Genomic DNA, 11,766 nt, shown 5'->3' on the forward strand with positions numbered 1-11,766 from the left:
TGAATTTTTTGTCGTTTTTCTGTTTGTTCCGTTTTTGGGGGGAATCCTGTTTCTATCCTGCACAATCGCCAATATACCATTAAAAAAAAAAAAGAAGAAGAAGAAGAAGAAGAAGAAGAAGAAGAAGAAGAAGAAGAAGAAGAAGAAGAAGAAGAAGATATAGACGGTCCATGAATCGGAAATGTAATGTTAAAATGATTACCTTGAAAACAACGGGTGGACATCTGGGTCAGCTGACAATGTCACGAAAATGATGCTTCAATGGGGCAGAGTGTGAGTTGTTGTGATTCTGGATGGCCAGATAGCTACCAACAATGACAAGTAGCTAGTTTCATCTTGTTCTTGATACCATCTCTTGTTTTGAGGTGTTTAGACCGATTATGTCAGTGATAATAATTATGGCTAAAATGCTCTAGCTAGCTAACCAACAACTGTAACGATGTATTTGAGAGACGTGCTCATTCTGCAAATGTATTTATGTTTTCAATAAATATTGGAGATTAAATATAGTTTACATGTTGTCAACAACCCAGTATGCTTTGCCCCGTAGTTGCACACACATCGGTTTTGTTGCTAAACAACCAACCCATCTATTATATGTCAGTGATTCAGCCCCATTCAGCAATATGGCACGCTTCAAATTCAAAGCCCCATCAGGAGTTTTCCGTAGGAATACGTGGATGATGTCAGTGCTATCACTATCTACTGGTTTTAATGGCTATGGCCTCAAACTCAACTCTGGACCTCAAAGCCAGTTCTTCTACATTTTTTCACTGTTCCCCTCTAATCAGGGACTGATTTAGACCTGGGACACCAGGTGTGTGCAATTAATTATCAGGTAGAACAGAAAACCAGCAGGCTTCGGACCTCGTAGGGTAAGAGTCGAGTACCCCTGGTCTATGGTTTGAACACAGCCTGACTCTGGAAAAAGAACTCTGTCCTTTTAAGAGCAGCAGAGCAGGGAGGAGTTGTGTGCTGATGTCACTTTGCTGAAATTAAAGTTAACTTGTGAGCAGGAAATACACATGGTAACAAACTCTCTCCTACTCTTTACACAAAGCTACACAAAGTCTACCTTTTGTCAAGACAAAGAGGAGGTAGCACACTCAGGTAAGTAAAGAGAGAAACAGAGAGATATTTACCTGGCCATTTTTTTGACCTATAAATTAATGATAGACACACACTGATTCTTGACGAATATAACATATAAATGCCTCATGAGCTTAGTTTCAACTGTCGTACTCCATCACAACCCAAAATATACGTTTGTTTTACTCTAGCTGCTTTTAGCAACGCGGGTGTATTTACATACACAAGCGTTGCTTTCAATTGTATTGGGTTACACAAAAACAGTCCGCGGACAGGACGGTCCAAATACAAAATATCTAAAGGATCGTATGATTAAACAGACTTTCCAAACTTGGGTCTGTTCTAGACCCACTTCCTCTCTGCTTACCTCATTTCAAAATAAAAGTCCCTGAAAAGTTATTCATTTTTTGTCCACATATGGCGCACGTGCAGGACTTTTCTTTTCAGATTGCCCCAATTTTAATACATAAAGTTAAAAAGCTTTTGCACACTTTTGTTTACTCTTTCTCCTTATGATGAAAAGCTTTGTTTATCTCTAAAAACAATGTCAAAACTGTCAAAATTGTTTTGATATCACTACAAAAATAGTCTTACATCTATCAATACATTTAGTATTCAGAAAATGAATTACTGTATAATGCTGACTCATTCCAGGAAGTATTTTTTATAGTTGTTTTATTGTGTTCCAGAAATGGCATCCTCCAGCAGTGTCCTGTCTGAAGAGCAGTTCCAGTGCTCTATCTGTCTGGATGTGTTCACTGAGCCAGTCTCCACTCGCTGTATCAGCGAATACTGGGATACCACTGACCTGTGCCAGTGTCCACTGTGCAAGCATAAATTCAACAGAAGACTTTAGCTAAAAACCAACACAACACTCAGAGATGTTGCAGATTATTTTAAAAGGAAGAGAGTGAGAGACATAGATGAGTCTCTCCCTTCACTTGGAGAAATGGTCTGTGATGTTTGCAAAGGTGAAAGGCCCTGAAGTCCTGCCTGGAGTGTCAGACCTCTTTTTGTGAGACTCACCTGCAACCTCATCAGAGAGTCACTGGCCTGAAAAGGCACAAGCTAATAGACCCTGTGGAGAAGCTGGAAAACAGGATGTGTAAGAAGCATGACAGACTGCTGGCGCTGTTCTGTAGGTCCGACCAGACGTGTGTGTGTCAGTTCTGCAATGAGACAGACCACAAGACTCACCACACCGTCCCTCTAGTGTTAGAGTGTGGAGAGAGGAAGGCTCAGCTGGGGAAGATGGAGCGACAGATACGGCAGATGATCCAAGAGCGACTAGAGAAGGTTCAGAAGATCAAATATTCAGTAGAGATCAGCAAGAGAGACACAGATAGAGATGGCAGACAGCCTTCAGGTCTTCACTGATCTGATGCATTCCATTGAGAAAAGTGGTTGAGGAGAAGCAGAAAGAAACAGAGAATCGGGCTGAAGGGTTTATTAAAGAGCTGGAGCAGGAAATCAATGACCTATGTAGGAGACACACTGAGTTGGAACAGCTCTCACACACTGAGGACCACCTCCACCTCCTCCAGAGCTTCCCATCCCTGTGTACCCCTCCAAACACTAAGGACTGGTCTGAGATCAGTGTTCACAGTGAGCTGTGTGTGGGGAATGTGTGTCTGAGCTGGAGAAGAGTGCGAGGAGAGCATTTTCTGAGCTTGAGAAAATATTCAACAAAGCAATGGAGAAGTATCCTGACATCAATCTGAAGAAGATGCAGCAGTGGATGTTACTCTGGACCCTGATACAGCAAATGCCTTTCTCAGCCTGTCTGTGGATGGGAAACAAGTGAGACATGGATAGAAGCGGCACCCTCGCCCTGACACTGCAAAAGGTTTAGTGTTTTTAATCACTCTATCCTGGTGGAAAAAGGCTTCTCCTCAGGGAGATTCTACTATGAGGTGCAGGTGGAGGGGAGGACTTGCTGGGAGCTAGGAGTGACCAGAAAGTCCATCGACAGGAAGGGGTTGTTGTTTTCACTGAGCCCTGAGAATGGATTCTGGACTGTGGGACTGGGGAAAGGGGACAAGTTTCAGGCCAACACATCTCCTTCTCTAACCCTCTTCTTGGCGAAGCCCCAGAAAGTGAGTGTGTTTGTGGATTATGAGGAGGGTTGGGTCTCCTTCTACAACGTGGAGGCTAGGGCTCATATCTACTCTTTCATTGGCTACATCTTCACTGAGAAACTATTTCCATACTTCAACCATGCTGATGTGATGCTGGTAAAAACACTGCCCCATTGGTCATCACTCCTGTCAATCCCACAGATTTCTACACTTGTTATTTAATACTGCTTGTTCCTGCCAGCACCTGGATCTGGATGCACTGCCGTGCATCAGTTTTCTTAAATTTTTGTTGCACTATAATAAAAATTACTGAACATTATATTGAACACCAATGAGTAGTCAGTCTACCCACTTTCAAATTCAACTGTAAGTAAGCCTTAAACAGACAATTGATTCATCAGAAACTAGTGTCTCAGTCCCGATTATAAGCTAGGTTTCCGTCCAATTGGCGGCAGATTTTCATGCTAATATTCTAGAATCCGCATATGGAATATATGCACATTTTCCCACCAATGGTATGTTTCCACCAAACTGAATTGTTGCGGATAGAAGTTGACTGTGCCTTTAAACAGCTTGGGAAATTCCAGAAAATGATGTCATGGCTTTAGAAGCTTCTGATACGCTAATTGACATCATTTGAGTCAATTGGAGGTGTACCTGTGGATGTATTTCAAGGCCTACCTTCAAATTCAGTGCCTCTTTCCTTGACATCATGGGAAAATGAAAAGAAATCAGCCAAGACCTCAGGCTAGGCCACTCCAGGACCTTAATGTGCTTCTTCTTGAGCCACTCCTTTGTTGCCTTGGCCTTGTGTTTTGGGTCCTTGTCATGCTGGAATACCCATCCACGACACATTTCAATGCCCTGGCTGAGGGAAGGAGGTTCTCACCCAAGATTTGACGGTACATGGCCCCGTCCATCGTCCCTTTGATGTGGTGAAGTTGTCCTGTCCCCTTAGCAGAAAAACACCCCCAAACCAAAATGTTTCCACCTCCATGTTTGACGGTGGGGATGGTGTTCTTGGGGTCATAGGCAGCATTCCTCCTCCTCCAAAAAGCTAGATTTTGGTCTCATCTGACCACAACACTTTCACCCAGTTCTCCTCTGAATCATACAGATGTTTTTGGCAAACTTCAGACGGGCTGTAAATGTGCTTTCTTGAGCAGGGGGACCTTGCGGGCGCTGCAGGATTTCAGTCCTTCACGGCGTAGTGTGTTACCAATTGTTTTCTTGGTGACTATGGTCCCAGCTACCTTGAGATCATTGACAAGATCCTCCCGTGTAGTTCTGGGCTGATTCCTCACCGTTCTCATAATCATTGCAACTCCACAAGGTGAGATCTTGCATGGAGCCCCAGGCCGAGGGAGATTGACAGTTATTTTGTGTTTCTTCCATTTGCGAATAATTGCAAAAACTGTTGTCACCTTCTCACCAAGCTGCTTGGCGATGGTCTTGTAGCCCATTCCAGCCTTGTGTAGGTCTACAATCTTGTCCCTGACATCCTTGGAGAGCTCTTTGGTCTTGGCCATGGTGGAGAGTTTGGATTCTGATTCATTGATTGCTTCTGTGGACAGGTGTCTTTTATACAGGTAACAAGCTGAGATTATGAGCACTCCCTTTAAGAGTATGCTCCTAATCTCAGCTCGTTACCTGTATAAAAGACACCTGGGAGCCAGAAATCTTTATGATTGAGAGGGGGTCAAATACTTATTTCCCTCATTAAAATGCAAATCAATTTATAACATCTTTGACATGCGTTTTTCTGGATTTTTTTTGTTATTCTGTCTCTCACTGTTCAAATAAACCTACCATTAAAATTATAGACTGATCATTTCTTTATCAGTGGGCAAACATACAAAATCAGCAGGGGATCAAATACCTTTTTCCCTCACTGTATATATCTCTATACGGTATGACTTTACTCGCATAGAAACTATCGTTGGAAACGTGGTTAGTGACAGACAATCTCCTCATTGTAGAGAAATAATTGCATAGACAAAAAATGTAAAGTGAGTTCCTCCAGCTCCAGCTATGAAGGAGCCCAACCATGTTGTAAAAGGGGTCAACGACTTGTAGATGAAAGCTCTTTAGTACTGAATCCTTTTAACAAAGGCCACACAGTAATAAAATGAACACACGCTACTTGTTTGTTTCTTCTAGTTTTCCACCAGGGACTGGATCCATCCCCCAGCATCATCATCATCATCATCATCATCATCCTATCATTCACACTGATATTACTAATAGCTGTTTAACTTCACAGTTATTTCTTATGACAATCATACAGCTTAAAAGCCAGGCAAATAGGTATTTGTTTTAAATTCTGTTTTACATGTATGTATATTTATATAATTATACTTAAGAGTACAGTATTATATGTGTAGGTATACACTGTATTTCAGAGCAATAGACAGACAATTCTCAGTTATATCCACTAGAGCAGGGTTCCCCAACTGGCGGCCCGCTGTCCGAATTTGGCCCGCGGGTAGTTTTATTTGCCCCCCCCGTTCCCACTCATTGAGAGACACATGATCGTATATACAAATGTAAGCAAGGTTAGAAACGATTATGTTTTAGTCAAACATTATATCTGTTTGGGCTTCTTGCTGTCAATTTGCAGTCTACAAATTATTTGTAATTATGTTCCAGCCCCCCGAACAGCCCGCGGCTTAATCTAGTTGATGATCCCTGCACTAGGATATCAAATATGTTATTGAGGTCAGCTCAACCCATCAACAACTCTTATAGATCAATTCAACAGGCATCAACTGAACTTAACCGGTGAACAAGGGTTGTGGGTGAAATCTGTTATTCTGTGGAATTTGTGAGCAGTCGGTTAAGATGGTAATAACTGCACTGAGACAGAGTGACCTAATTTGAGCTACAGCTAGTGAATGAAATAGAGAGCAGGGAGAGGGAGACAGAGGGATAGAGAGAAAACCTGTTAGCAATGATCTCTCTCTCTCTCTCTTGAACCTTCTAAAACCCACAAAACCCATTCTTAATCTTCAACTAAACTTGCCAAACCTAATTAGTTAATCTATACGGTTGCTAATTGTTCCCATGTAGAGCGTCTCCAATCGATGTAGCCAAGGGAGTGATTAACAGAGCATGTCAGGTGACCTGCTGTATCAGATACATGACCTCGCTCTCTACCTCTCTCTTTACCTCTACCTCTCTCTTTACCTCTACCCCTTTGTACCTCTCTCTAACGTTATCTACCTCTCTGTACCTCTCTACACCTCTCTCTACCTCTATCAGCCAGGTCACCCATGATATTTGACGTCCATCCATGTCTGAGGATGTCGGGAAATGATGTGGAAACCAGCCACTAGGGGCAACAGTTTGCTCTGTTACCTTCAAGTAGGTTTGGGTTTTCCTAGGGCGTTGTGGACAGGGATAAGCATCTGCCTTTTATTCCAAAGGTTGCAAGATTTAATCCAGCAATAGTTGTTTTTATATTTTTGTTTTAAGCCTATCCCAAACCTTAACCCTTACCTTAACCATTCTGAGTTAACATATAGGCCTGTTTTGCATGTTATTCTGGCATTAATTCGTGTCACATATCAGTTTACAAAAATAAAATAAAAAATCCTTGAGTTAATAAAGCCGCATACAAACATGGTCTCTTCTTGAGTAAGGCAGGTCCAAAATGCAGGTGTTTCAGCCTAGCCCAGTGCTTTCTGTGGTTGAGGGGCAGCCAACTAAAGCACAAAGCGTAGGCGTTGGTAATTTTGTCTAGTTGTGCCGTGATTGGCTCATTGTTCTGTCACTCATGGGGACACTTTGTCACTGCAAATCTACAGGGAGAGCTAGGCAGTTTAATCCCCCTTGGGTGTTGCCATAGATTTACACTAAAAGTGCCCATCCAAGAAGGCTCAAGGTCATTGGCCACAGATAAAATTAAGTCTACCATAGCTTTGATTGGACTGATCCTGTCAGCATCTTACTCCCAAAATCTTGACAAGCAGTCATCATCATGAATCACTTCGACAATCTACTGGAAAATCCTTTTAAATCCTTGTCATATCAAGAGAAATTATAGATAAAACGTCTCCGTGCTCATCGACCATTGAACATAAACATGACATAAGTCGGAAAGTCAACAATGAGTGGTTTGTAAGGCCTCAGTGGCTAACTGAGAGCATAGCAGAGCAATCACTACTTTGCTTCCCCTGCCTGCTATTTGGTGGAGAGGGTGTGTGGTCCTAGTCTGGATTTAAGGATTTAAAACATCTGTCTGAAAAGGTCAAATAAAAAACAGAAATACCTTATTGACATACACTACCATTCAAAAGTTTGGACAAACCTACTCATTCAAGGGTTTTCCTTTATTTTTACTATTTTTTACATTGTAGAATAATAGTGAAGACAACAAAACTATGAAATAACACATATGGAATCATATAGTAACCAAAAAAGTGTTAAACAAATCAAAATACATGTTATATTTTAGATTCTTCAAAGTAGCAACGCTTTGCCTTGATGACAGCTTTGCACACTCTTTGCATTCTCTCAACCAGCTTCACCTGGAATGCTTTTCCAACAGTCTTGAAGGAGTTCCCAAATATGCTGAGCACTTGTTGGTTGCTTTTCCTTCACTCTGCCGTCCAAATCATCCCAAACCATCTCAATTGGGTTGAGGTCGGGGGATTGTGGAGGCCAGGTCATCTGATGCAGCACTCCATCACTCTCCTTCTTGGTAAAACAGTCCTTACACAGCCTGGAGGTATGTTGGGTCAGCCATTCTGGTTAAGTGTGCCTTGAATTCTAAATAAATCACAGACAGTGTCACCAGCAAAGCACCCCCACACCATAACACCTCCTCATTCATGCTTTACGGTGGGAACTACACATGCAGAGATAATCCGTTCACCCACACCGCGTCTCACAAAGACACGGCGGTTTGATCCAAAAATCTTAAATCTAGACTCCAGACCAAAGGACAAATTTCCACCGGTCTAATGTCCATTGCTCGTGTTTCTTGGCCCAAGCAAGTCTCTTCTTCTTATTGGTGTCCTTTAGTAGTGGTTTCTTTGCAGCAATTCGACCATGAAGGCCTGATTCACACAGTCCCCTCTGAACAGTTGATGTTGAGATGTGTCTGTTACTTGAACACTGTGAAGCATTTATTTGGGCTGCAATTTCTGAGGCTGGTAACTCTAATGAACTTATGCTCTGCAGCAGAGGTAACTCTGGGTCTTCCATTCCTGTGGCGGTCGTCATGAGAGCCAGTTTCATCATAGTGCTTGATGGTTTTTGCGACTGCACTTGAAGAAACTTTCAAAGTTCTTGACATTTTCCGTATTGACTGACCTTCATGTCTTAAAGTAATGATGGACTGTCATTTCTCTTTGCTTATTTGAGCTGTTCTTGCCATAATATTGACTTGGTCTTTTACCAAATAGGGCTATCTTCTGTATACCTCCCCTACCTTGTCACAACGCATTAAGAAGGAAAATAATTCCACAAATTAACTTTTAAGAAGGCACACCTGTTAATTGAAATGCGTTCCAGGTAACTACCTCATGAAGCTGGTTGAGAGAATGCCAAGAGTGTGCAAAGCTGTCATCAAGGCAAAGGGTGGCTATTTATAAAATATATTTTGATTTGTTTAACACTTTTTTGGTTACTACATGATTCCATATGTGTTATTTCATAGTTTTGATGTCTTCACTATTATTCTACAATGTGAAAAATAGTAAAAATAAAGGAAAACCCTTGAATGAGTAGGTGTGTCCACACTTTTGACTGGTACTGTACGTTTTCAGACCCTTTGCTATGAGACTCGAAATTGAGCTCAGGTGCATCCTGTTTCCATTGATCATCCTTGAGATGTTTCTACAACTTGATGGGAGTCCACCTGTGGTAAATTCAATTGATTGAACATGATTTGGAAAGGCACACACCGGTCTATATAAGGTACCACAGTTGACAGTGCATGTCAGAGCAAAATCAAGCCATGAGGTCGAAGGAACTGTCCGTAGAGCTCCGAGACAGGATTCTGTCGAAGCGCAGATCTTGGGAAGGGTACCAAAAAAATTCTGCAGCATTGAAGGTCCCCAAGAACACAGTGGCCTCCATTATTCTTCAATGGAAGAAGTTTGGAACCACCAAGACTCTTCCTAGAGCTGGCTGCCCGGCCAAACTGAGCAATCGGAGGAGAAGAGCCTTGGTCAGGGAGGTGACCAAGAACCAGATGGTCACTCTGACAGAGCTCTAGAGTTACTCTGTGGAGATGTGAGAACCTTCCAGAAGGAAAACCATCTCTGCAGCACTCCACCAATCAGGACTTTATGGTAGAGTGGCCAGACGGAAACCACTCCTCAGTAAAAGGAACGACAGCCTGCTTGGAGTTTGCCAAAAGGCACCTAAAGACTCTCAGACCATGAGAAACAACATTCTCTGGTCTGATGAAACCAAGATAGAACTCTTTGGCCTGAATGCCAAGCATCACATCTGGAGGAAACCTGGCACCATCCTTACGGTGAAGCATGGTGGTGGCAGCATCATGCTGTGGGGGTGTTTTTCAGTGTCAGGAACTGGGAGACTAGTCAGGATCGAGGCAAAGATGAACGGAGCAAAGTACAGAGAGATCCTTGATGAAAACCTGCTCCAGAACGCTCAGGACCTCAGACTGAAGCGAAGGTTCACCTTCCAACAGGACAACGACCCTAAGCACACAGCCAAGACAACGCAGGAGTGGCTTCGAGACAAGTCTCTGAATGTCCTTGAGTGGCCCAGCCAAAGCCCGGACTTGAACCCGATCGAACAGCTCTGGAGAGACCTGAAAATAGCTGTGCAGCAACACTCCCCATCCAACCTGACAGAGCTTGAGAGGATCTGCAGAGAAGAATGGAAGAAACTCCCCAAATACAGGTGTGCCAAGCTTGTAGCATCATACCTAGAAGACTCGATGCTGTAATCGCTGCCAAAGGTGCTTCAACAAAGCACTGAGTAAAGGGTCTGAATACTTATGTAAATGTGATATTTCAGTTTTTTATTTTTAATAAATTAACAAAAATTAATACAAACCTGTTTTTGCTTGGTCATTATGGGTTATTGTGTGTATATTGATGAGGGGGGGGAAACAATTTAATCCATTTTAGAATAAGGCTGTAACGTAACAAAATGTGGTGAAATTATAAATTATGTATTATCCCAGGGAGATATGTATAAAGTAACTAAGAATGTAATACTAAGTGTATGTTGTGTAGTAAGCTGTTAATAGCCCATACGTCTCACCCTAAGAATTTGATCCATCTCCCCCATAGAACTTAGCGTACTGTTCGGACTTAGTGGTGCACATGTAGAGAAATGACGTCATCAAATATTGTAAGAGCTTTCATTGTCTGCTCCCGTTATTATTCCTACGGTTCTGACTTGGTGTACAGGGAGAATACTGTAAGAACGGCCCACATTCCGAATTCTGTCGCTGTACATTTCAAAAGTGCTGAACAAATAGTTTTGTTGACTACGTCCGTCTTAGCTCGCTCATTAATGTCTTAATCGAAATTACGGCATTAATCCGCTCATCGTTCCCTTATGCCATAGTTTGTACATCTCAATTGTTATATTGCTTATAGAGGTCTATCTCATTAGAATCTTATTCATCATTTTAGGCAATGTTGGAATGATGCATTTCCTTGTTTTGCTTACTTTTTGTGTGTTATAATTAGCTCACGTTTGCCAGCGAAAGTTCAGTAATAGACCCATGTAGTTCCAGTTGACAGTGCGAGGGTTGTTTTGTTTGTGCAATGCGCTGTCTGTGCGTCGGTATATTGTCTATAAAAGTGGATCCTGGTGATTGTATTTTCCTTCCCTTTTAGACCACATGGGCCTAATAAAATACTTCAAATGGTAACCGTGGTAACCGTGTCTCTCTCTCGCTCTCTCTCTCTGTGTGGTGACTTAAAGACGAGTAAAGTTAAGGCCTTAACATCTTGCTGAATTGATCTGAAATAACATCTATCTAAATTTCTATCGGCGTCCATTTCGAAAGTGCTGAACAAAGGTCTACCTTGTCGCAGCTTGTTTGCTTGCTAATGCTTATACTTAGTTAATAATGTAAGGACATACATTATGAATTTACATAAATTTAATAAAGTCAAATAAAGTCCAAACTCATGTCGGCATTCGTTATTATTGAAGGAGAATGCGGTTGTTTTCGAGTTACACAAATCCACAAGGAGTTAGTAGAAACTTTATTTATTCAGTCAGCCATATCAGCTATGTTTCGGGACAGTTTTATGTAGGCCCTAACAGTTTGTGGGCACTTTTTGTCACCATTCTAGTGCAATTAAAGTATTGTTCAGTGTTGTGTTGTGTTGTGTAGTGGCTTTGCTGGCATGCATCTAAAAAAATTGGTTGAGTTTGCCCCACCAAGATTTACATGCAAAAAATCTCCACTGATGAACGTCTGTCTAATTCTGACTTGAGACTGAGAGCTGGTTGCTCTCTGTACCTCTCTCTACCTTTCTGTACCACATAACCTCCAGTCCTGCTGTAAAACGACCTCTTATACCCAGCTATACCACATAACCTCCAGTTCCTCCTCTTAACTAAACAGCTCCCGGCAGCTCCACTGGCGATATGAGGC

At 42.1% G+C, this 11,766-nt stretch overlaps 1 pseudogene across 1 annotated transcript; it reads left to right on the plus strand.

Moving 5' to 3' along the window:
- The first annotated feature begins 1,780 nt into the window (after positions 1-1,780).
- On the plus strand, positions 1,781-3,448 carry LOC311137298 (E3 ubiquitin-protein ligase TRIM38-like; annotated as a pseudogene). The gene has a single exon. The product of its transcript is annotated as an E3 ubiquitin-protein ligase TRIM38-like (transcript).
- Positions 3,449-11,766: the final 8,318 nt, after the last annotated feature.

Source organism: Coregonus lavaretus (assembly GCF_964263955.1).
Source record: "Coregonus lavaretus genome assembly, chromosome: 1".
NCBI classification, from domain to species: domain Eukaryota; kingdom Metazoa; phylum Chordata; class Actinopteri; order Salmoniformes; family Salmonidae; genus Coregonus; species Coregonus lavaretus.